Here is a 25,599-nt window from a genome sequence, read left to right as displayed (position 1 = left end):
TGATTAATAATAATAATAATAATAATAATAATGACATATTTTGTTGATTACATAAACAATAACCATGGAACTCTAAAGGCTCTCCTCATGTTCAGCGCTTCTCCTGGCAGGTGGAAGTGGAAATAAGACATGTTCATGATCTTTTTTTGGGTTCCAGGTTGTTTAGGATGGGCGGGTTTCTGGTGCAGGTGATGCTAGCGCGCTGCACTGGGTGTGTGAGGATAAAAGTGTGTGAAGCACGCTGGGTTATGATCGAATGGGCGCCTGACGTTAGCTGCAGGATCTGAGCATGCTCTTTGTAGCTGGCAGGTTTCAAACGAGCTTCGGCTCATCGAGTTTGCCTCTGTTCTGTCGCCTCCCCAGAACGAGCATGACCTTTTAGGGACCATCTGTCTGGAAATGTCCATATTCAGTGATGCTGAACGCAAAAAAAAAAGTTCAGAGTTAATGTTAAAGACACTGTATACAGTTCTCTCTGAAAGTATTGGAATGCCAAGGCCAATTCTATTGTTTTTGCTATATGCTGTAGATGTTTTTGTTTTTGTTTTTTTTTTTAAGCTCAAAAGATGAATATGTGAAGATAGATCAGAATTTCAGCTTTCATTTCCTTATTTATGTGGCACCTTCTGTTTGAACCCCCACATTTTTTAAGTAATCAAATATATCAGAGCATGTGATTGACAAGTGTTTCTTATTGGCCAGGTGTACCTTGTTAGATTGATTGGTTTTGGATTTCAACTGTGAAGACTGCATTTGTATTTAAAAGGATAAACCAACATGAAGACCAGAGAGCTGTCTATGAGAGAAAATGAAGCCATTTTGAAGCTGAGAAAAGAGGTAAAATCCATCAGAGGCATTACACAAGTATTGGACAGAGCACATTTTGAAATGTCCTTAAAAAGAAAGAAACCAGTGGTGTATTGACAAGCAGACATGTAACGGGTCGGCCAAGGAAAACAGCAGCTGATGACAGAAACATTGTGAGAGCTGTGAAGAAAAACCCCAAAACAAATCAGTGACCTCACCAACAACCTCCACAGGGCAGGGGTGAAGGTATCACAATCCACTGCTTGAAGAAGTTTTCAAGAGCAGAAATATAGAGGCCATACAACAAGATGCAAGCCACTCATCAGCAGTAAGAATCAGAAATCCAGATTGGAATTCACAAATAAATACATAGATGAAAAAAACCTAGATGAACCTCTACCAAAGTGATGGAAAGGCCAAAGTGTGGAGAAAGAAAGGATCTGCTCATGGTCCAGAACATACAAGCTCATCTGTGAAACATGGTGGAGGTAGTGTCATGGCTTGGGCTTGCATGGCTGCTTCTGGAACATTCTCACTGATCTTTATTGATGTTGGAACTCCTGATGGAAGCATCAGAAAGAGCTCAGAAGTTTACAGGAACATTCTGTCTGCAGATTTACAAAGAAATGAATCAGGATGAACTTCATCATGCAGCAAGACAATGATTCGAAACACGCTGCAAACTCAATAAAGGACTTCATCAGGGGGAAAGTGGAAGGTTTTAGACTGGACCAGTCAATCATCAGACCTTCACCCAACTGATCAGCATCTCACCTCCTGAAGAGGAGACTGAAGGGAGAAACCTCCCGAAACAAACAACTACTGAAAGAAGCTGTGGGGAAAATCCTGGAGAAGCTTCACAGAAGAAGAAACCAACAGTCTGGAGATGTCAGTGGGTCAACCACTTGATGCAGTTATTGCAAACAAGTGTTATTTACTTTCATTTACTTTAAGATGATCTGTTCCTATACTTTTGGTCACTAAAAATTTAGTGGTCTGCCATCAAAGGTGCCGTGTTCTAAGTTATTTAACACAGGAGTTCGTCCGTCGATTTCGACGAAGACCGAAGTTTCCATTTCTGCCTCCATTATGGAGAACACAAACTGGAACTCGACTTGCGCATGAATTGGATTAAAGTGAGGAAGACTTGCTCAGCATCGGCCTCACTCTCACTTCCCGGTGACCGCCATGATCCAGTGGCAAGACTCGGGAGGAAACCGGAGTACCCGGGGGAAACCCCCGCAGCACGGGGAGAACATGCAAACTCCGCACACACAGGGCCATGGCGGGAATCGAACCCCCGACCCTGGAGGTGTGAGGGGAACGTGCTAAACACTGAGACACCGTGTGCCAAGTTGTTTAACACATCATAGATGTATATATCAGGAAATGAAAGCTGAAGTTCTGATTTATCATCTCATATCCATCTTTTGATCTCAAACCTAAATGTCTTCAGTGTATAGCACAAGCAAAAGAATTGACCTTGCCTTTCCAGTACTTTCAGACGGGACTGTAAATCACTGCAGCCAGATTTGTATTGTTAACTGTTGTAGGATGTAACTGTTGAATATGAATCCTGTACTATGAAAGATTTAGAAAATCAGATGTGTGGGTTTACAACATCATGTAAATGTAGTCCGTTTGGGCTACAGCCGATCCCAGCTGTGTACACACATATACAACCGTATCTGATCTGTGTGAGAAGTCAGCGAGAAAGTTGGAATTTGTTGACCGTGTAAAGCAGCCTTATATCTGGAGGTTAGTTTTTCTTTCACCAAATTCTTCTGAATTTTACTCACTACATTTCAAAAGAAAATAATACTTTGATTAAATACTGTAGCTGTTTGTGTGTTTTGTTTGTTATAATAATAATAATAATAATAATAATACAGATTCTCAAGAAACTAAGTACAATTTTGTTTTACTCCATTTGTATGTACCGCCACAATTTATAGATCTAACAAATAAGCTTTTTCTTGGTTGAATTTGGTACAAAGTGAAAGTGTTTCAAAGCTGTGCTTCTGTTTATCCACCTCATTAACTAATCACTGTGTGTGTGTGTCTCTCTCTCTCTGTCTGAAAGCATCAGGTGGTGTATCAGATGTTCCACGCTGAGATCGATGTTGGGTTGGTGTGTAAATTATTCAGCAGCTTGGCCTCAACTCACTGACAGACCCCAGAACCACACCCAAACATGTGCCACTTCATTTCACTGTGTGTGTTTTGTGTGTGTGAGAGATGCTAACAGGAAGGATGCTGTAAATGCACAATTAAAGATTCACTACTTAAGAGGTGAATATTTTACTTGTATGTTGACTAACAAATAAGAAAATCATTAGTCACATGACTTGGAAACACTAAGTATGGTAATGGTCTGCACTAATATAGCGCTTTTTTAACCTTAGCGGTTCCAAAGCGGTTTACACTGGTCCTTATTCACCCATTCACATACACACATCAATGGTAGCAGAGCTGCCATGCAAGGCGCTAGCTTGCCATCAGGAGCAACTTGGGGTTCAGTGTCTTGCCCTGAAGACATTTCGGCATGTGGAGTCATGTGGGCCGGGAATCGAACCTCCAACCCTACGATTAGTGGACAACCCGCACTACCACCTGATCCACAGCCGCCATATTTCCACCAGTATCCACCAGTTTTGAAAAAATACCCCTGGACTGCTTTGTGTTTTTCATATTTTGTCATTTTGAGGGAGATACAAGTGCTTTGTGAACTCCTTAAGGTCACTTTCTCTAGTTTATGTAGCTCAGTAAATAGGCTAATTGCTAACATGCTGTAAAAACACATTACCATATAAAATAGCAGTAAATCTTCTGAACCTGCATCAGACTAAAAGCAAATTAAATATGCTGTCTGAAAAAAGCTAGAAAAAGCTTGAATGGTGAAGGATGCAATAGTGTCTGCTAGCAAAAGAATAAAACACAGCATAGCATTATAGGAAATAAGGTAAACACAGGCTAGGTTAACAGGAAACATTAAAACACAGATTAGTGTTACAAGAAACAGACTAAAACACAGGCTGTGTCCGAATATCCCTACTACCCTACGACACAGTAGGAGAAAAAGCAGTACACCAAAAGAGTAGCATGTCCGAATTCTCAGTCTTCATAAAACAGTACGCGAGAAATACCTGGATGACCTTCTGCTTCCGCCTCGATTCTGCAGTAAGGATCCAGCAGACACTGGACTCTGCGCTATCCCATAATGCAACAGGACTGGCATGGAAGAGCTGTCAGAATCTGTGCTGCGTAGTACATCTGGATTGTATTAATGCGTACTACTTATACTGATCAGTACGTACTGTATCGACGGCTGAGCGGTACGTACTGAATCAAATGCAGTAGGTGCTGTCATAGTACGCACTTTCGGACACAGCCGCAGTCTACCATTACAGGAAATAGGGCAAACCTGGCCATTCTGGAAGCGTGATGTTGAAAAAAGCACATGGAATTAGGTTTTGTGGACTCTAAAAAACATGTGGGAAAAGGGTTCAGTGGTCTAATAAGACTTTGATGAAATTTTTTTGATGTGATACAGAGTTCTAGGCTTGGTGGAAACCCAACACTGTGACCATCATCCCCACTGGGAAGCAGGGTGGTGGTAGCATTATTTTGGGGATGCTTTTCAGCAGCAAGGACTAGGAAACTGGTCGTGCTTAAGGGTGAGATGGATGAAAGCCAAATCCAGGACAATCCTAGAAGAAGACCAGTAAATCTGGACTGTGAGAGAGAAGAGACTGCGGTCTAGATTCACCTACCAACAGGACACCTATAGTCTCTAAACGGTCTGCCAGAGTTTCACTGGAGGGTGAACTGATTTGTCCATTAAGTCCATTTTTAGGTCCAATTCCTGATTGTCGCACTACAAAATTTTAAAAAGGTCAAGGGGTGAATACTTATGTACTGCACTCCAGCTATTAATCAATGTTATATCTGTTTGATACTTTGAATTTGTCAGTGATTCTGCTCATGCTTTGGTCATGTGCCTGGTTTATTTAATTTTTATCATTATTCGCTCTAATTATCAGTGGTGTTGGATGGCGCTGTTCCCTCTCCGCCGTGTAATCCAGCACTCTCCAGCCTCGCTCAAGCTTTCCCACCATCTGCCTCGAGTCTGCCACAACATGACACCATATTCCTGTGAAAAGGAGAGAAATAGATTATTATTTTCTCTGGCGTTGAGTTCAAAGCGCAGTGGGCAGCTGTTCCCGATCGTGCAGCTCTCAGAGTTCTGCAGGGCCTTGATCATGATCTCTTTTTGGGTTTGATTACATCTGTACACATCTGCTGAGGAACAGCGCTGATGAAGTGATTGGTGGTGGGGGCGTTTGGGGAGAGAGAAAGAGAGAGAGAAGGAGAGAGAGAATAAGGAAAGTGGTATGTCCCAAGGGTTAATGTTTAAGAAAAAAACTGCTTCGATTAAACAGATAATAATTTCAATCATTTGTTTGTGCTTTGATAGCATGTAGACTAGCTAATCTGCGGTTTCCACACTGACTAGTGTTTAACTATTTATTTTTACATGTAGCTACTAACAATTCTTATCAGAACTAAACAAACCCCCAAAGACAAACTACAAGCAACTAAAGTGTCTTGTGACATGCTAGTGTGACTGTAGGGTAAAGAAGCAAACATGTTGTGGCTGAAAAAGGTGGTTCATGTTTGCTCAAACTGTTGCTTTTACACCAACCCACTTTCAGGTAGGCGGGACATGCAGGAGCTGATGCTTTCAGGAATGAAGAACAGCAGAGCAGCCACAGATTTTAGATCTACCTGCTTGCTAATCAGTAATGTTTACGTGGCTGACAGAGTGTCAGTATAGCACTGTGTGTGACAGTGTGTATTACACCCTAAAGTAGCAGCATGGCCCTGTTTAGTGCTTGTCGATTCGGGGCCAGATTTATAGACAGCTGTGTCATGCCCTGTAGCACAGTGTGGCAGGAGGAGGGTGATGAAGCCATGATGACTTTGGAGGCTAAAGAGGTGTCAGGCTTGTCAGGAGCCGGAGCGGCAGTGCAAGGCGTCGGCTGCCAGTTTTCCCAGTGGTGCACGATTTCAGACTTACCTTCAAGCTTTGCCTCTTTTATGCGTAATAGTGATGAGGTCAGTGGGGTTCATCAAACAGCTCTGTAACCAGGCCCTCTGTTGTCATCCTCAGCTTTATTTTCATGTCTTTCTTGCTTGTTTTTTTGCTTTTTTCCTTCTCTGGGCTGTCATTGTCTCAGAGATGTCAAACTAAACCTGTGGGCCTCACAGCGCAAATCTACTAGCAAGCCCTCTTGTGAGATTTTTATTATTTTTTCTCTCTACAGCCTTTTAGTGCTTTTTCCTCCTTTTTGGGACCGTCATTGTATCAGAGAAATGGTCTGCAGAACACTCTGAGGAATAAGATTGAGTTTATGGTTTTGGATTTTAGGAGCCAATCAGTTCGTGGTTGGAGCCTCTTGTTTTTGTAAAGATTCTACTTCTTCTTCTTGTTGCTTTCTTGCACTTGTTTTTCTTTTTCTTTTGAGCTCTATTAGCTTGATGTTGGTGCTATAGTGCAGCATTATCCATTTGGGCCCATATCTCATAAACCATAATGCCTTCATCTTCTTAGCAGTCCAAATAGAAAGTGAACTATAGTGTGATTTTTAGGGGGCCAAGCACACTCGTTTTCATTTGGACTTTCTGTTCTTCTTCTTCTTTTACTACTACTTTTCCTCTTCTTCTTCTTCTTCTTCTTCTTCTTCTTAATAATCATAATAATAATTGCCCTATAGACCCGATGGTGGCTATGGTTGCTCTAGTGTAGCATTCAGGCCCATATAGCTTTCTTCTTTGGTTCAAACCAAACAAAAAACCCTCAAGAACCATTAAGGAAGTAGAATTGGTGCTTGGACCCTGCAGCTATGTTTTTATTGTTTATTTCTACGTTATTAGGAAATTGGCCTGCACTCGCCCCCGTTCCATTCTTCAACTCCTTAGCCATTATTTCCATTAGTTAGAGCTGTTACTGGGACCCACGATGCAGCTGCGTGACAAGGCTCACTCAGTCTAACCTTCAATCCTTTAAAGACCTCAAGAACTTTTTCTTTAATCTTATCAGAGTCCAGATATGGGATCACTTCCTTATCTTTTGCACCCTAATGGACCCAATTAGGTGGGCAAATAGGATTTATTTCTATGTTATTTCTTGAAGACCCTTTTATATGCACTGGAGAAAAGCAGTTAACTGGGACAACACAGTTCTAAAAGCATTGAGACTGCATTAGCTTAATTGCTTTCATTTCACATGCATATGTTTAACATTTCTCTGAACCATCTGAGTGCTCCAGCCATGTTGTTGATATTTATAGGGATTAGTCTAGTTTAAGTTGTTGAGATTCAGTATAGCAGATTGTACTATAACAGCAACACACAGTGTTTTATTTCTTATTTAATTAACACATCATACATAGAGTAAATTATACCGATAGCCACTGGGTCACATCCCAGACCAGCAGTGTTTCGGTACTGGAACTGAACTGCACAATAATAAAGAATGATGTTTGAGGAAGAATTGTGTTTGCTTTCTATAGCGGACTCTTTTGGTGTCTTGCTCTGTGAATAATGTATTTTATATCAGGATAGATGATCCTCTGCCAGATTTCAGCCTTTAATCACCTCCTTCTTCTCAGAGGCCTCAGGACACTTTCTTCTTTAATCAATAAAATTAAATGGAAGTTCCTGACGCTTTGGAGAGACTGCTGGGAATCAGTGCCTTGGATAGAGCTGAATTACGCATTGACAAAACTCCCAGAATTCCATTGCATTATTCTGTATTATAGATGCACCTGCATAATTCATACTTGTGGCTTTTTTGAAGTGCAAAATTTCAGCTCTCAATTCAGTCTGAAGCATTTATGCTTGAAATGAAGTGCACGTCAAGTGATATTTTAGTGTATGTAGTCTATGATAAGCTCATGGTAGTCTTTCTGAGATGCCACATAGTTTTATAACATAAATAGTCTTGCAAGATGTAAATATTTGCAAATATGGACATACACGTGAAATAACCTCCCATTTTACAGGATCCAATGCTAATCGACTATGCTTAGGCGACGTAAGTTTTATTAAGACAGGGTTAGAGTTTTAGACGTGTATGTTCAGTAATGTAACTGGAGGACATCTGTCGTAATTATGATCGATGCACATGAAAAATTAGACAGGACTAAAATCCCAGAGTCTTGGTGTACGGACTTTTTACTCAAAAGTTTAGGTTATAAAATAATACGGTGAAAATTGAAGAAGTGGAAAGTTTAGGTGTCCATGACATCTGATTACGGGTCCGCTTATAAATTATAAACAGAACAGGGCAGAGGACTGAACCCTGAGGGACACATTGCATAATGTAATAAGAACAAACTTGATTTTTTTTTTTGTACAGTTATTATTTTACCTTGTGCTTGTTCTGGCAACTCTGTGGGAAAAAATACTTTATTGGCAAAGTAAACTCTAAATTTCACTAATATCATTACAATTTATTTTAAATCATATTCCGGATGTGGGATAGCAGCAGAGACGTGTCATCGGTTGAAGAAGCATAACAACATTATTTTCCCATTGAGCATCTGTGTGTGTCTGTGTGTGACCACACGATTCACTCAGCGGCTCTCTGAATAAATTAGCTGCCTATTAGAGTTTTAGCTGCTCTTCCTGACAGGGATCGAGTCCAGTCCTTAGGAGTGGAGAATCTCACCAAGAGTACAATCTGGAAAAAAAAAAGAAGAAGAGGCAGTTAGATTTGGGAATGTTCATTCTGTCCTGTATCTGAAGATCAAGTCTTAAATTATTATGCATTAAAAGTATGATAATGCCAAATTCTAGTTAAGATTATACTATGCAAGATATATAAATTTCTTAGCAATATACAAAACTCTCTGGGCAGGTAATATGGTAATACATAATTTCAGTCGTAAACTCCACCAAACTTGCTGCTATCCTGTCGGCGCGATGTGCAGTTAGCCTGGCTAGCTGAATGGTTGCTTCTGGTATGCTGTCGTGGAGCCATGTTTCCGTAAAAATGAAAACACAACAGTTCCAGATTTCGCGCTGGGTTGTTCCTCATTTGTAAGTTTGCATAAAAGCGTCTGCTAAATGAATAAATGTAAACATAAATGTAGTTAGCTATAGCCTGGGTAAGTCCAGTTTATTGTCAAGAGAGCGAACATTGGAGAGGAGAATGGATGGTAGAGCTGTACGGTTTGGGTTAGCTTGTAGCCTAGCATGGCGTTCTACGCTTCAATTGCCTTGCACACAGTTTCCGGTGCCCTCTCTTCCAGCCAGCAGCATCAGGCAATACCAGAGTCCTAGGGCCTAGTTCATGTAGTAGCCTGAGGTTATGTAGCTCATCTGGCAGTCCATCTGCCAGATTTTGGCGATGGTAGACATGTACACCAGTTGGTCTACCGTGCCGTAACTTGGATCATTCATACATTGCACAATATTATGTTAGAATATGAATTGCTTTTAGGGAAACAAAAAAACAACAACAATATTGCAAGTGGGTGTAGCTGTAATGGCATCAAAATCAATAACAATATGGGAATGTCTCGGAAGTGTCTTCAACTCAGATCTGAAACGTGAATCTTTTGGTCATGGTGTTCGAGTCAGTAAGTCTTTCGATCACTGTGTTCAAGTCTGTGAATCATTCGATCACTGTGTTCAAGTCAAACTGTACATGAGTGGGTGAATCATTTGTTCACCGTGTTTGAGACGGGGAATCTGTCAATCAATGTTTTTGTGTCGGTAAGTCTTTTAGTCACAGTGTTTGAGTAAAGGAAACTTTTGGTCATGGTATTCAGTTGGTGAACTGAAAACCTGTTTGGTCATGGTGTTTGAGTCAGGTGAATCAATTATTCATGGAGTTTGAGCCAGGTGAATCATTTGATCACTGTGTTTGTGTTTTATCTCTTGTTCAGTAGTTCAGGTGAGTCATTGAGTTCTGACTGGGCTCATTTGAACCAAGATGAAGAGTTCCAGTATTTTTGTGGATTCTTCAAAACATCAGGCTGCATATTTTTAGCAAAAGGTGTAACTGAGTGAATTAGTGAATCATTTAACTCGACATACTGAAATGACTTGAGTCACTTGAAAAGAGTCAAAAATTTAAACTCTAATTTAATCCATGTTTATTTTCAGGAAATTGGCTTTCATCAAGTTTTAGATCACATGATAACAGGTAGAAGTAGAGTAGATTTGGTGCAAATGTAAATCTGAGTGCCAGCAACGTAACTATGATCATTTTAACCATGACACTGAAAGTTCTGACCAAGAGAAAGTAGAAAAATTATAAACAGAAATGGACCGATGCCTGATCCTTGATTAACACCTCACATGGTATAATTTAGGGCATTTTAATATTTTGTCATTACACTCCATTTTCATATAATTTCATTGTTTATATCTTATATTATTGTATATGTTTTATATACATAAGTATATACACCGATCAGCCATAACATTAAAATCACCTGCCTAATATTGTGCAGGTTCTCCTTGTGCCACCAGCTCTGACCCGTCGAGGCCTGGACTCCACAAGACCTCTGAAGGTGTGCTGTGGTAACTGGCACCAAGACGTCAGCAGCAGATCCTTTAAGTCCTGTAAGATGTGAGTTCGGGCCTCCTTGGATCTGACTTGTTTGTCCAGAACATCCCACAGATGCTCCATCAGATTGACATCTGGGGAATTTAGAGGTCGAGTCAACACCTTGAACTCTTTGTCATGTTCCTCAAACCGTTCCTGAACAGTGTGTGCAGTGTCTCAAGGCGCATTATCCTGCTGAAAGAGGACACTGATATTAGAGAATACCGTTGCCATGAAGAGGTGTACTTAGTCTGCAAACAATATTTAGGTAGGTGATACGTGACAAAGTAGCATCCACATGAATGCCAGGACCCAATGTTTCCCGGCAGAGCAATGCCCAGAGCATCTCCGCTGGCTTGCCATCTGCCCATAATGCAACCTGGTGCCATCTCTTCCCCAGGTAAGCAATGCACATGGGGCCGGCAGTCCACTTTTTCCATTGCTCCATGGTCCAGTTCTGTTGGTCAGCATGGGCACTCTGACCGGTCTGCAGCTACGCAGCTCCATACGCAGCAAGCTGTGATGCTCTGAGTATTCTGATTCCTTTCTATCATAAATAGCATTAACTTTTTCAGCAATTTGTGCTACAGTAGCTCTTCTATGAGATTGGCACAGATGGGCTAGCCTTCACGTCAGATGCACATCAATGTTGTCCTTCCTTGGACCACTTTTTGTCGGTACTAACCACTGCATACCAGGAACACCCCACAAGACCTGCCGTTTTGGAGATGCTCTCACTCAGTCATCCAGCTGTCACAATTTGTCCCTTGTCAAAAAGTCGCTCACATCTTTACGCTTACCCAGTTTTCCTGCTTCCAACACGTCAAATTCGAAAACTGACTGTTCACTTTCTGCCTAATAAATATATCCCACCCCTCGACAGGTGTCACCAATGAGATAATCAATGCAACATTGATTATAATTAGGGTTGCTACTAACGATTATTTTCATAATCGATTAGTTGACCGATTATTTTTTCAATTAGTCGATTTGTCGGACGGGGCGGGGCAAACCTTCAGTACCATTTTTTCATTTATTTAAAATTAAATCCACAAACTGAGTGTTACAAATATAAACTTCAGACTAAAACTTTACACAACTGTTTGTCTAATTATATAAGACTGAAAACAACCCAATACACACAGACACACATCAGAATATATATTATTCATTTAGGACTGTAGTTTAATTCAGTGCCATAAAAAATGCATAAATACTTAGGGTTAGGGTTAGTCCTAAAACTAGGGTTAGTCCTAAACAGTCCTAAATTAATAATAAAAACTCTTTCACTGCACCTTGCATATACAGAGTGCATAGTGTAAGTGTACAGTACTTCATTTGGGACACAACTTTAGTATTTACTCTCCGAAGCATGTTTTCGGAACAGAAGTGACGTAATGAGTAAATCTCCCCATGCTGTGCGCAGACCAACTAACCCATAATGAGATTCATTTACAATGATTTTCATAATCGAGTATTATCGATTTTATTGATGATTTTTTGCAGCTCTAATTATAATTCAGGTGAATGTTATGTAAACACCAGGTCAAACGGATGACATTGCAAACAACAGTTACTGCAAATGACATCAAAAAAGTCACAGATTTTGCCACTTACCATTCGCTGTTGTCCAAATTCTCATCTGAAGTGACTTCTGCTAAGACTGCATTCTACAAGGAAAAGCGGGAAACAAGACCCTCACAAGCTTCACATCTTTTCTTCACTACCCAACCAACCGGCTCCTCCTGCTCTGTCCTTCCTGACTGCTGAAGACTTTGCCACCTTTTTTGATGGGAAGATTGAAAAAATCTGCCAGACCTTCACTTCTACCCCAACTCCTACATTACCCACTGAGGATTCCCCTTCTCCTTCACTGGCACGTTTTTCTAATCTAGCAACAGAAGACAACCTGCAGGTCAACTTGTCCTACCACCTGCCCATTGGATCCAATCCCTTCCATAATGCTCCAGACCATCTCACACATCTGGTCATGTACCAGTTGCATTCAAGAGAGCAAGGGTTATTCACATCCTGTAGAAACCCACTCTACATCCCTCTGACATGAGCAACTACCAACCAGTATCACTTCTCTGTTTTCTTTCTAAAATCCTTGAACACACTGTCTACAATCAACTGTCTCTCTACCTCTCACAGAGCAACCTCCAAGATCCTAACCAGTCTGGCTTCAAAGCGGCACATTCCAAAGAAGCTGCCTTTTTGGCTGTCACTGAGAAGCTATATGCTGCTAGATTAGCCAACCTGTCATCAGTCCTCATCCTCCTCAACCTTTCAGCAGCACTTGACACAGTCAACCATAAGAATCTCTTGTCTACCCTCATGAGTATCAGAATTCGTCGTGCAGCATGGCAGTGGTTTGCTTCCTACCTGGAAGGTTGCTCATACCAGGTGATCTAGTGGGGATCCACATCTGCTCCTTGCAGACTCTCCACTGGTGTCCCACAAGGCTCAGTACTTGGTCCTCTTCTGTTGTCCCTCTATACTCGATCTCTTAGTGAGGTCATATCCTCACATAGGTTCTCATACCACTGCTATGCAGATGACACTCAACTCATCCTTTCATTCCCTCCCTCCCCTTGTTTCTGCTCAGATCTCAGCATGTCTGGCATACATCTCTTCATGGATTGCAGCTCATCAGCTGAAACTTAAACCCTGCAAAGCTGAACTGCTGTTCATCCCAGGTGATTCATCACCATGTCAGGATCTTGTGATCTCTCTGTACAATTCTCTCTGATCCCACCTTCAGTTACTGCATGCAACCTTGGGGTAACCATGGACAATCAACCGTCCTTTCTCTCACATGCTCATGTCGATTTCTCCTTTACAACATCAGAAGGATTCGCCTATTTCTATCCATACAGGCCACTCAGGTGCTGGTTCAATCTCTTGTCATTTCGAGACTACACCTCACTCCTGGCAGTTCTGCCTCTGAGTGCCATTCGACCTCTGCAGCTGATCCAGAATGCAGCTGCTTGACTGGTTTTCAACCTTCCTAAGTTCTCCCACACCACCCCATTGCTACGCTCCCTCCACTGGCATCCTGTAGCTGCCCGCATCAGATTTAAAACACTGATGCTTGTCTACAAAGCCAAAAATGGACCAGCACACACTTAATTCAAATCTCTTATCACACCTCGCACTGCACTACACTCCCTCTGAACCTCTAGCACCGCTAGACTGGTGCCACCATCTCTCAGGGTACAAGGAAGGCATGCATCAATACTCTTCTCTGTTCTGGCACCTAGATGGTGGAATGAACTTCCCCTCGATGTCTGAACAGCTGAGTCACTGGCAGTCTTCAAACCATGTCTAAAGACCTACCTCTTCCTAAAGTACTTAAATTAGCACTTTTCATTAAAAAAATTGTGTTGTGTTTTTCTTACTCTATTACCTCACAACAGAGTTTTTAGACTGATGGTATTCTTAGTTTGTGACCTAGTGAACCAGTATCGGGACGTATTTATTGATAGAAACTTCAAAGCAGTTATGTAAGGCGCTCTGGGTAAGGGCGTCTGCCAAATGCCATAAATGTAAATGTAAATGTAATGTAAAAAAAATATATGTATAAAACATAAAGACATAAAATTATGCAATTTATTAAAAATTAATATAAAATGAAACAATGAGATAAATAGATCAAATATATAATGATTTTAAAATATTGATTCTAATACAGATATGATATTCAGGTAAAATAAAAAGTTTAATTTTTTTTAAATGGCTGGTCAAAAGTCTTTTTTCTTTAGAATCCTGAACGTAGGAAAGGTTTTTTGTGTCTCCATTTCCATCAGGATTGTTTATACTGATCATGTTTGAGATGAAGATGATATATGCTGGACATTTTAAAAACTGTATTGCTATAAAATCGAACGCAACGCCGTGGCTCAATGGGACACAAAAGGAGAATAAAGTGAGCGAAGGAATTTAGAAGAGTTATGAGTGTTTCCTCAGCTAGGAAACATCTTTACCTCATGGCTCATTTGCCCTTGAGGCAATAAAAACCTCACTGTTTTACCCCGGGGAGACATGAGTGAGTCACCGCTAGCCGTTAGCCGGAGATTTACCGTCCATCCAGTGGGCTTTATGGAGTTTTATAAAGAGAAACTCCAGCACGGCGCTCAGTCAGAGCTGAAACACTCCTCGCTTTAATGTGAAGTGTAAAGTGGGAGATTTTCTCTACATCTCTGAAGTGTGGATAAAAACAGCTCGCTCATAAACACTGCCGATCCCGCCGGAGTACTCGGCTACCACGCTCCACTGACTCGCTAAACGCCGCCGCTGTCTCGGCTAATGAGTCGCTGTGTCTTTACTCACAGCTCACCTTAATGATGTGATGCATGAAGAGTTTCATCATCGCTCTCTCTTCCTGAAGCTCCACTCTGCTCGCTGATGTCACTCCTGAGACCCGGCGAGTCTCTCCACAGAACCACCATCACTGCATTCGCTTTTTATTCCTCTGCCGAAAATAACAAACAACCGAGGAGTATCTGAGCGTCTTCTGATCGAATCGTCCATCGCTGATTATCAGTCCATCACACGGTCAGATTTTTATCAACTGATTTCTGAGCGGAAACGATAGAAAAGACTGGAAATGATGCGTGAAGTTTGGAGAATATAATTTACATGCGTCTCTTTTTTTCTTTTTGTCTTTCTTTCCATCCTTGGAGCAGGAACACGTGTAGGATACGAACACATTTCCAAACACACAGGGTTTTCATCAACAAATAAACAATTTACAAATCAATCCATTCACATCCAGCTTGATAAATGAGGCCCATTGTTTCTTTTTCTTCAATTCTTTCATTCTCTCATTCTTTCCTTTGCTCTTTTATTTTTCACTCCTTCTTTCTTTTCTTTTGGCATTTCTTTCTTTCTTTCTTTCTTTAATTAATAAAAGTATTCATTTTCCTTGCATTTCTTTGATGTTCTTTCTTTCTTTCTGTCTTTCTTTCTTTCCTTTATCTTTTTGGTGTTGTGCTTTTATTTGCTTTCTTTCTTTTTGGTTCCTGTTTTCTTTCATTTCATCTCCCATTTCATTGCTTAAAGCTTTATGTTCCCTTCTGTTGGTTTCTTTCTTTCTTTCTGGATTCTCTTTCTTTTGTTTCATAATTTCCTTTGTTCTTTTCTTTTCTTTTCTTTGTTCTTATCTCTATCTTTTTCTTTGTAATGTTGTTTTTCCTTCCTGCTTTATATCTTTATTTATTTATATTCTTCCTTTTCTTACTTTCGTTCTTTCTTTTCCTTTGGCATTTCTTTCTTTCTTTCTTTCTTTCTTTCTATTTGTTTCTTTTTTCTCTGTTTCTTATGAACCCTTTTCTTGCATTCCTTCCTTCTTTTCATTATTATTATTTGTTCCTTCATTTCTCCATGTTAGTTTGTTTTCCTTTTATTTCTTTCTAAAATATTCATGCATCTAGCGAGTGCTTTCACACACACACACACACACACACACACGTACTGGGTTTGCCACTCCAGGGTACGTGTGTGTTTCTTTTTCTGCTCCAGATTTACAGTGGATGATGGTGATGATGTAATCAGGGGTTTTATGTGCTGTTCCTCCGGCGTTTCTGCGTTTACACGCTCCAGTCTCTTCTAAAACGGATGAACAGACTCGAGCACTTAAACCTGGTGCAGAGAGAGAGAGAGAGAGAGTGAGAGTGAGAGAGAGAGAGTGAGTGAGTGTGAGAGAGAGAGAGTGAGAGAGAGAGAGAGTGCGTGAGTGAGAGAGAGAGAGAGAGAGCGAGCTTTCTGTCTGTCACATTGATTGTGAATTACGCTGTGGGGAAAACTGTTCATTTTACATCCTGCTTTTCAACAGAACGAAAAAAAGAAGAAAAAAGCACACTTCTGATGTTTCTTTCCTTTATCCTTTCTTTCTCTTTCCTTTACCTCTTTTCTTCTATCTCTCATACTTTGCTTCCTACCTTTATCCTTCCATCTTCCCTTGCTTTATCTTAAGCTCCTTCATTACTTCATGCTTTTTTTGTTTGTGTTTTTCTTTCTTTCTTTCAAGACCCTGTTTACTTTCTTTCATTCTTTCATGCTTTATGTTCCCTTTTTGTTTCTTGCTTTTCATTCTTGCTTATATCTTTATTTGTTTTCTTCCATTTATTTCCTTTTTTCTTTTCATTGCTTATTTGTTCCCTTTTCTTTCTTTCTTTCTTTGTATTATGATTTAGTTCACTTTCTTTTTTTCTTGCTCCTGTTTTCTTTCCTTCATTCTTTAATTTCATCTCTCCCCTTTTTTTTTGTTTTGTTCTTTCTTTCTTTCTTTCTTTCTTTCTACCTCTTTTTTGATATTCTTTGCTCAAGAGTTTTGTTTGTCTTTTTCCTTCCTTCTCTTTCTTCTCTATAATTTTTCTGTACATCTTTTCTTCACTCTTTTTTGACTTTCCCTACTTCTATTCGTTCTTCCTTCTTTTGTTCCCTCATGACTTCATGCTTTTGTTCTCCGTTGTTTCTCAGTGGTAAATACACACCGGTTAAATCACAGCAGATCCACATTTCCTCTCTCCTCCCTTCAGCCTCCGTGTCTCGTTCCTCACTCGTCCCTCCGTCACTCTGATATACGGCTCTGTGTCCTCCATGTAACCTCCATCCACAAAATTGCTTATTGATCTGACGATCACTAAACATATCACACTCCTCCTCCTCCTCCTCCTCTTCGTCCTGCACTGTGTAAACACACACACACACACACACACACACACACAGAGACAGAGGAGAACGCACTCTGCTATTAGCTCTTCTTCCTCTCATGTAAATGTTTATTTCTGTGCTCAGGTACTGAAACCAACAAACACACGTCCAGTGTGAAGATCTCCACGGTCCACAAGTCCAGAACTAACACTGCTGTTTATTTTATTCATTAAAAAATATTCACTGTATATAATATACCTGATATATTTCATAACCTTGGTTTTGACAGGTCCAAGTCAAAAGGTCATCATCGATCATAATAATTTGACAGGTCAAAGTTTAATGGTCATACAATATTCCTACAACCCATAGATGATAAAACATAGACCTAAATAATAGGCCCATTATCCTCAAACACACACATATACATAAGCTGTGTTTCCACTGCAGGAACTTTCCCCAGGAACTAGGGACTTTTGAAGGTACTCGCTGTGTTTCCACTGCAGAAACCAGGGTCTGAATTAAGTTCTGGGTAAAATATTTCCCCCTCAGAAAGTCCCTACTCAGGAGGTGGTACTTTTTCAAAGTTCAAGACCTTTGGTGAGGGTGGAGGGGGAACTTGGGCGCTTGGGCACTGAACCTTTTTCCTCTGATGATGTAATAATGTAAAATGTTTGCTCAGCTCATAAGAGCACATAGCAGGCTCTGATTGGAACACAAAGCTTTGAACAGGAACTAAAGTATTGGTCCAGTGGTTAGGATTCGATTTGTTTGAGTGCACACAGCATGTTTTTCCAACCTCCGTGCTTAGAAGTCTGTTGTGGTGTGTACAATAACAGTTGTTTATTGCGATTCGAATCAACAAAATGGCATTTCTTAAAAAATACGACTGATGGACCGACGATGAGGTTCAGGCCTTATTAAAGTATTTATACCGAGGACGGAATACAGCGGGAACTGGAAACGGCGACCTGCAATGGGAAAGTACACTTATCCAGTTACTTATGTGTGGGTTAAGCAAGCTGGGCGTTGTTCACACTGGAAAACAGTGCAGAGAGAAGCTTGTGTGCGCTCGTTCGTGTCAATCGCCTCAGCAACAGCTGATAAAATCTGTTTGCTTAATTTAAGTCCAGCGTTACGAGCATTCTGAATTCGCTTTACTACCACTGCTCGTCTCTTCTCCAGCGTTTTCTCTATGACCTTTTTAGTAAATACATCACAATCAACAGCAGCACAGCTCGAATCTCCTCCATGCTTGTTGTTGTGCAGTGTCGTTATCAGATTTCAGAAAATAGACTGTCCGTTTTTAAAACACAAACCTTCATCCACAGATTAAAGAAAACTTGGTCTGTGACCAGGAATCGAACCCAGGTCACGGCAGCGAGAGCACCGCCTCCTAACCACTAGACCACAAGCTTACTTGCAGCAAGTACTTTTGTTCCTGTTCAATGCTTTGTGTTCCAATCAGAGCCTGCCGTGTGTTTTTATGAGCTGAGCAAACATTTTACATCATTACATCAGTAAAATCAGTTTGTTTGTAGCATACTTCGAGGCTTCATATCCTCGCCAAGGGTTTGTCACGTGCAGTCGTAAGTCACCGGACTAATTAGCCTAATCTTCACGGTACTTTAGGCCGGGCTGAAAATGCAGACAGCAAAGGTCTGGAGGAACCAAATATTCCCTGGAAAAGTTCCTGGAACTAATTGTTTCAGGTAATTTCGATGGAACCGCGGCTATAGACCCCAAACACCCCCCAGCACCCAACCGAGTTTCCCACAAAAATATGTCCCTCATACTCCCCTCCACATTCACATTCACACACCCATCCTCAAAAAGAGAGAAAGAGAGAGAGAAGCTACTCATCATCAATCATAATAATTTGACAGATGTTGTTTAGAATTTAATGATCAAAGGGATGTTCCCACACAACAACAGATGATAAAACATGCCTAAATGATAGGATCGTTACCCAAACACACACACACATGCACGCACGCACACACACACACACACACACACACACACAAACACGCACGCACACACAAACACGCACGCACACACACACACATATATACTTTGACCCCAAACACTCCCCCAGCACCCAGTTGAGGTTCCCACCCCCACATACACATATACATAGACCCCTCCCCCCCAAACTGCAACCAATACACCACCCACAGAACACCCATCACATTTCTGTCTTCAACTACGTTACCTCTCCACAACTCGGTCGCTACCATGGATAATGATGTGACAGGTTCTGGTTTTGAAGACAGCAAAAACATCTAAACCCCAGGAAAAAGAAATCTGATCTATCTATAACTGAGGTGTTTTAAAATTGCTTAGAAATGAAAATGTTGATGTCGCTAAAATCTTTGATCACATCATACAGTGTTTCACTTTTCCCACATTTTGTTATGTTACAGCCTTATTCCAAAATGGATTAAATTCATTATTTATCTCAAAATTCTACAAACAATACCCCATAATGACCACGTGAAAGAAGTTTGTGTGACATCTTTGCAAATTTATTAAAAATTAAAAACAAAAAAAAAGCACATGTACATAAGTATTCACAGGCTTTGCCATGACTCTCAAAATTGAGCTCAGGTGCATCCTGTTTCCACTGATCATCCTTGAGATGTTTCTACAACTTGATTGGAGTCCACCTGTGGGAAATTCAGTTGATTGGACATGATTTGGAAAGGCACACACCTGTCTATATAAGGTCCCACAGTTAACAATGCATGTCAGAGCACAAACCAAGCCATGGAGTCCAAGGAATTGTCTGGAGACCTCCGAGACAGGATTGTATTGAGGCACAGATCTGGGGAAGGGTACAGAAACATTTCTGCAGCATTGAAGGTCCTAATGAGCACAGTGGCCTCCATCATCCGTAAATGGAAGAAGTCTGGAACCACCAGGACTCTTCCTAGAGCTGGCCGCCCGGCCAAACTGAGTGATCAGGGAGAAGGGCCTTAGTCAGGGAGGTGACCAAAAACCCAATGGTCACTCTGACAGAGCTCCAGCGTGTCTCTGTGGAGAGAAGAGAACCTTCCAGAAGAAAAATCATCTCTGCAGCACTCCACCAATCACGCCTGTATGGTAGAGTGGCCAGACGGAAGCCACTCCTCAGTAAAAGGCACATGACAGCCCGCCTGGAGTTTGCCAAAAGGAACCTGAAGAACTCTTTGGCCTGAATGGCAAGCGTCATGTCTGGAGGAAACCAGGCACCAGTCATCACCTGGCCAATACCATCCCTACAGTGAAGCATGGTGGTGGCAGCATCATGCTGTGGGGATGTTTTTCAGTGGCAGGAACTGGGAGACTAGTCGGGATTGAGGAAAAGATGAATGCAGCAATGTACAGAGACAACCTTGATGAAAACCTGCTCCAGAGCACTCTGGATCTCAGACTGGATCGAAGGTTCATCTTCCAACAGGACAACGACCCTAAGCACACAGCCAAGATAACGAAGGAGTGGCTACAGGACAACTCTGTGAATGTCCTTGAGTGGCCCAGCCAGAGCCCAGACTTGAACCCGATTGAACATCTCTGGAGAGATCTGAAAATGGCTGTGCAGCGACGCTCCCCATCCAACCTTATGGAGCTTGAGGAGTCCTGCAAAGAAGAATGGGAGAAACTGCCCAAAAATAGGTGTGCCAACTTGTAGCATCATACTCAAAAAGACTTGAGGCTGTAATTCATGCCAAAGGTGCTTATAGAGAGATGAACTTTGTATATTTTATATGCTACTAAAAATCACTAATTGGATGTGACAGGTCTAGGTCAGAGGTCATCATCATCATTATTAAATATAATGATCTTGACAGGTCAAAGGGTCATCATCATCAATTATAATTATGTTGGCATGTCATCATCAAATATAATTGTTAAATCCGGTTCTGATGCATTACACACACACACACACACACACACACACACACACACACGCAAGTTCTTTCCTTTCACATAGATTGTAAAACACTCATGAGTCAGGCCTAGGTCAGAAGGTTAATGTTAATTATTGTTGCATGTTCATTCCTATAGCTTTTCCAGTGCATTCCAGACACACACACACACACACACACACACACACACACACACACACACAATTATCATTAATGATGATGACCCTTTGACCTGTCAAGATCATTATATTTAATGATGATGATGATGACCTTTGACCTAGACCTGTCACATCCAAGTGATTTTTAGTAGCATACAAAATACAAAAAGTACATCTCTCTCTGTGCTTCAACAAAGTATTGAGCAAAGGCTGTGAATACTTATGTACATGTGCTTTTTTGTTTTTTTATTTTTAATAAATTTGCAAAGATTTCAAACAAACTTCTTTCATGTTGTCATTATGGGGCATTGTTTGTAGAATTTTGAGGAAAATAATGAATTTAATCCATTTTGGAATAAGGCTGTAACATAACAAAATGTGGAAAAAGTGAAGCGCTGTGAATATTTTCCGGATGCACTGTAAGTGTTCTGAAATGAAAAATATGAATGTATAGTTGTGTCCCAAATGACATACTATACACTATTCACTTCCACTATGCACTATACACTATACACTTCCACTATGCACTATACACTATACACTTATACTATGCACTATACACTTATACTATGCACTATACACTATGCACTATACAATATACTCTATACACTTACACAATGCACTATACAACATACACTATACACTTACACTATGCACTATACACTATTCACTATTCATCTACACTATGCACTATATAATATATGCTATACACTTACACTATGCATTATACGCTATACACTATATACTTATACTATGCACTATACACTGTACACTATTCACTTTCACTATGCACTATACACTATACACTATTCACTTACACTATGCACTATACACTGTACACTATTCACTTTCACTATGCACTATACACTATACACTTATACTATGCACTATACACTATGCACTATACAATATACTCTATACACTTACACTATGCACTATACAACATACACTATACACTTACACTATGCACTATACACTATTCACTATTCATCTACACTATGCACTATATAATATATGCTATACACTTACACTATGCATTATACGCTATACACTATATACTTATACTATGCACTATACACTGTACACTATTCACTTTCACTATGCACTATACACTTACACTATGCACTATTCACTTTCACTATGCACTATACACTATTCACTTTCACTATGCACTATACACTATACACTTATACTATGCACTATACACTATACACTATTCACTTTCACTATGCACTATACACTTACACTATGCACTATACACTATTCACTTACACTATGCACTATACACTATTCACTTACACTATGCACTATACACTATACACTTATACTATGCACTATACACTATACACTATTCACTTTCACTATGCACTATACACTTACACTATGCACTATACACTATACACTTACACTATACACTATTCACTTACACTATGCACTATACACTTACACTATGCACTATACACTATTCACTTACACTATGCATTATACACTATACACTTATACTATGCACTATACACTATTCACTTACATTATTCACTTACACTATGCACTATACACTATACACTATTCACCTACACTACGCACTTACACTATGCACTATACACTATGCACTATTAACTATACAATTATACTATGCACTATACACTATACATTATTCACTTACACTATGCACTATAAATTCTGCTGTCTAGTTTAGGAATTTTAGAAGGGTAATATAGTCTCAAATGGCAAACTTTCAGTATCGTGTATATATGGGAAGTATATGCTGTTTCCCGGTTGAGGGCAAATTATATCAAACGCACGTAACGTGATGGCACTGGCATTAGTTAAATAGCCAAACAGGGAACTACTGAGAGCTACCAGTGTGATAATGTAGTGTGAATAGGTGCATCTTAAGTTTATTTTTAAACAATAAAAGAGTTGAACATTCATGAGGTTTTGAGGCAAGGCGTTCTAGACCTTGGGAGTAGCAGCACTAAAAGAACGTTCAACCATAGAAGACATGTATGTGTGAGGAACAGAGAGAAGACCAGAGTCAGAGGAACGGAGAGAGTGAGACGCGAGGTAGTGATGGAGAAGTTCAGAAAGATAGACTGGAGCAAGACCGTGCAGTACTATATACAGGTGCATCTCAGAAAATTAGAATATCGTGGAAAAGGCGATTTTTTCCCATAAATTATTTCAAAAAATGGAACTGTTATATATACTAGATTCATTTCACATGAAGTGAAATATTTCGAGACTTTTTATTTTTGTTTTAACGTCGATGATTATGGATTACAGCTCACGGAAATCAAAAATCCAGTATCTCAAAATATCCTAATAAAGAATTTATAATACAGAAATGTCGACCTTCTGAAAAGTATGTTCATTTATGCGCTCAGTACTTGTTCGTGGCTTTAATCCTTTTGCAGGAATGACTGCATCAATGCGGCGTGGCATGGAGGCGATCAGCCTGTGGCACTGCTGAGGTGTTCTGAAGCCCAGGTTACTTTGATAGCAGCCTTCAGCTCGTCTATATTGTTGGGTCTGGTGTTTCTCATAGATTCTCTATGGGGTTCGGGTAAGGCAAGTCGGCTGGCCAATCAAGCACAGTAATACCACGGTCAGTGAAACAGTTACTAGTAGTTACTAGGCAGGCTGATTTAGTTGAAATGAGCAGCGTGTCAGAGAGTAACGACAATGTGAAATTTATGATAATGTGTATAAAGATTTTATCCAAATATGCATGGATACGTGTGTTACGAATCAAGACCGGAACTGAGGTAACGAAATCTTTTGATTCCAGTCTAAAGGAAGGTAGAGTTCCCAAAAAACTACAAACTGACCAAGGAAAAGAGATTTTTAACAAAAAATCTCAAACTTTAATGAAAAAACAACATTGTTCACTTTGCTACGGGTACGGGGCAAAAAGCAGCAGCGTGTGAAAGGCTCAATAGAACGCTAAAGACATTATTTCACTGCAGTCTAATGATAGAATGTTTCTATAGAAATTCAGTGAACATACAGAAATAATAACAAATTGTTCATTCTTTCCTTCCATCTTTTCCCCACAGTTCTTTATTCTTACAGTTTATTTTTATTCCCTTAATTCTCTCTCGCTTTTATGTTTTTGTTTTCTACTTTTCCTTGTTCTCTTGTTCATTTCATTCTTTCTTTTTTCTACTTTCCTTTTTCTGCCATGTCTTTCCTTATCTTTCTTTCTTGTTGTCTGATTTTTTAAACTCTTTTTATGTTCTTTCTTTTTTCTTTTGTGCATCGCTTCAAGCTTTCTGTTCTTTCTTTCTTTCTTTCTTTCTAAACCCCACCCCTAACCACTGTAACCCCACCCCTACTAATCTTAACCTTCATCACCTTTTTATATAAAATCCACATGCGCTAATCGTATTTCTGGTGAGGGAGAGGAGAGACTCGGCTAATGTTACTGTACTGACATTTCACCTCCTGTATATTCTCAGTGGTTACACACACTTTACACTTTCAGGTGTGTTACCATGAAAAGCTCCAGGTCTGAATCTTCTGGAGGAGGGGAGAGGAAAACCATCACACAGCTCAATCATATTACATATTAAGCGTGATTGAAGAGCAGAGACCGCATCCGAGTGTCTGTCGGAAAACACGCTGACCTTTCGCTCCCTGACCTCGAGCGGAGACGAGCAACACATTGATCTGCAGGAGCAGATTTTTAGCGTGATAAATGTCACGTGTAACCGTATAAATCACCTATGCTCTTTTATCTCTCAGTGTTTATCTGATGAAGTGGACCAGAGGGAAAGCTTTTCTAAATCTGACCACCACATACAGTACATGACCATCAATCTCATCCTGATCCACTCGCTGATCCAGACTGATGTGCTGACATAAACCAGTGTTAGCATCTTACCATAGCACGCTAACACAGCTAACCTGATTCCGGGGTTTGATAATGGCTCATGCTAGTAGTATATGCCCGGCTAATATATATTTATTTTTTCTTTCTTCTGTTGATGCTCATTTTACCCTTTTATGTTAGCTAGCTACCTAGCTAAAGGAGTACTAGCTTGCAGTTCAGTGAACTATTGGCTTTCCAATTACCAGGAACTAGCACTGTCAGTTCCAGATGCTCTGGTCATTATTAAAAAAAATAATTTTTTTATAGAACCACTATAATGGAATAACACCCCTCCTGAAAAAAACAATAGAAACTCTCATAGAATTTTTAATGGTTTTAATGGTTATTATGGTAACTGTATAGGTTTGAATGGAAACTGTAATGGTCCTTGTGGGTCTGTACTGGTCATTCGTTGCCTTCTATTGGTGGCATGTTATGTTTAGTGGATACCATTAAGATCCAATAATGGTTGTAATGGTTAGCTGATGGTTTGTAATGGTATTTGTAGTGGAAACCATTAGAATTTCTGTGACTGGGTTTTTTTTTTCAGCACGGACAGAGTGCCGCATGTTG

The sequence above is a fragment of the Ictalurus furcatus genome, chromosome 13 (genome assembly GCF_023375685.1).
Source record: "Ictalurus furcatus strain D&B chromosome 13, Billie_1.0, whole genome shotgun sequence".
Taxonomy (NCBI): domain Eukaryota; kingdom Metazoa; phylum Chordata; class Actinopteri; order Siluriformes; family Ictaluridae; genus Ictalurus; species Ictalurus furcatus.
The sequence above is the reverse complement of the archived record's forward strand: the minus strand, read 5'-3'. Positions refer to the sequence as shown.